The following is a 2,624-nucleotide window of genomic DNA, read 5'->3' on the forward strand; positions in this document are numbered from 1 at the left end:
TCCTCCTTGTAAAACTTGCTAAATAAGTGTTGTTGTTGAAATCATTTTGCCAAATTAATGTAAATGTGTGATGTGTTTAAATCGTTTTTAAATAAATGACCCACTGTCGTTGGTGAGTCAAAGATAAACACGTTTCCGTCCACATTTAATTAAATTCAATGCACGTTATTATTCAGTCCAGAAAAATGAAAGAATCCGTTTAATTTATGAATATATCATAGAATATGTTCATCTACATCTGGCGGCCCGTACGTTTGTTCTACATTCTGGCGGCCCGTACGTTTGTCTACACCACCATCCTGGGCCTCATCACCAATGATGATGAGAGTGCCTACAGAGAAGAGGTGAAATCACTGACCAGCTGATGTCAAGAAAATAACCTCTCTCTAAATATCAGCAAAACAAAGGGGATAATAGTGGACTTCAGGAAACAGCGTGGAGGTCAGCACTCCACCATCAACATAAAAAATGCTGATGTGGAACAGGTCAGCAACTTCAAGTTCCTCGGCGTTCCTGTACTGTACATACAGACACTGTGGTCTAGAAAACCAGACAAAGACTCTACTTCTTAAGAAGACTAAATAAGTTTGGTACAAACACCAGCATCCTCACCAACTTTTTTAGGTGCACCATTGAGAGCCTGCTGACATGCTGCATCACAGGGTGATATAGGAACTGCACCAGTCAGAGCTGGAAAGCTCTACAGAGGGTGGTGCCAACAGCAGAGGACATCACTGGTACCAGTCTCCACACCATCCAGGACATAATAATAATAATAATCATTTTATTTAAAAAAGTGCCTTTCAGGACACCCAAGGACACTTTACAGTAAGGAACATATCAGAAAGATTGTGTAAAAACAAACGCAGCACAAAGATCAACAGGAATAAAATGAAATATAAAATACAAAAAGAATATAAAATATATAAAGAATATAAAATACATACAGCAAAGTTAAGGATAAGTGAGTCTAAAGAGATGTGTTTTCAGAGTAGTCTTGAACAGAGAAAGAAAGGTGGTGTTTTGTAAGTCAAGGGGTAGAGAGTTCCAGAGATGAGGGGCAGAGCAGGTGAAGGCCCTGCTCCCCATGGTGGAGAGGCGGGCAGAGGGTACATGGAGGTGTAGTGAAGAGGAGGATCTGAGAGAGCGAGAGGGGATGGAGATGTGTAGGAGGTCAGATAGGTACGGAGGGGCAAGGTTGTGGATAGCTTTGAAAGTGAGAAGAATAATTTTGAAGACGATGCGTGATTTAACCGGGAGCCAGTGGAGCTGCTGCAGGACTGGAGTGATGTGGTTATAGGAGGAGGTTTGAGTGATGACACGGGCAGCTGAGTTCTGGACCAATTGCAGCTTCTGGAGTGATTTGTTGGGGAGGCCATAAAGAAGGGAGTTGCAGTAGTCAATCCGAGAAGTCACAAGACTGTGAACAATGATGGCTGTGGAGCGGGGTGTGAGAGAAGGGCGGAGACGGTTAATATTTCAGAGATGGAAACAGGCAGACCAAGTAACATTGTTGATGTGTGAAGGAGAGAGTGGTGTCGAGGATGACAACAAGACTCTTGACCTGAGGCGAAGGGGATAGCAGGGAGTTGTTAAGGGGGATGAGAAGATGTTCTGATTTTGAAATAGAGTTTTTGGTACCAACAAGAACGATTTCTGTTTTGTCACTGTTTACTTGTAGGAAATTGTTAGAAAACCAATGGTTTAGCTCATTGAGACAGTCTGTGAGGATGGAGGGTGGGTGGGTGGTTGGAGTTTGGTTTTGTTGACAAGTAGAGCTGTGTGTCATCAGCATAACAGTTGAAATGGACACAAAATTTGGGGAAGATGTAACTTAGAGGAAGGAGGTAAATTATGAAGAGGAGGGTCCAAGGACAGAGCTTTGGGGGACACCCGTGGAGATGGGGGAAGACTGGAAACGAAAGGATTTAGGCTGAATGAATTGAGTGCGTTCAGAGAGATAAGATTTGAACCAATCTAACGGAGTACCTGAGATGCCAATAGAGGTTAGTCTGTTGAGGAGGATAGAATGACAGATTGTGTCGAAGGCAGAACTTAGATCAAGTAGAATTACCATACCATACCACTTTATTTATAGAGCACTTAAAACAGCGACAAGGCCAATCAAAGTGATGTACAGACAGAACAACAGGTAACACACAAAGCAAAATACAAAATGAGGTCAATCAGAATATAGACATAAAAACGATGCAGAAATGACGACTAACCAGTGTGGAGCATACAGGATCAAAACACAGATCATCTGGTGTTGAAAGCTACTGAATAGTAGTGAGTTTTTAAACGGGACTTGAAAACCGAGAGGGAGGGGGCCTGTCTGACAAGCAGAGGTAACTCGTTCCAGAGTCTCGGTCCTGCTACAGAGAAGGCCCTGTCACCTCTGTGCTTAAGACGAGTTTCTGGAACTGTGAGGAGCAACTGGTCCGCTGACCTCAGGGAACATGGTGAGACATACGGTTGTAGCAGATCAGAGAGATGGAGGGGGGGCGTCAAAACTGTTCAGTGATTTGTAGACATACATCAGTATTTTGAACTAGATTCAAAAGTGAACCGGTAACCAGTGCAGGGAGGCCAAAACTGGTGTAATGTGCTCTCTTTTGCCTGTA

Source organism: Nematolebias whitei, chromosome 8, assembly GCF_014905685.2.
Source record: "Nematolebias whitei isolate Nwh7 chromosome 8, NemWhi1, whole genome shotgun sequence".
Taxonomy (NCBI): domain Eukaryota; kingdom Metazoa; phylum Chordata; class Actinopteri; order Cyprinodontiformes; family Rivulidae; genus Nematolebias; species Nematolebias whitei.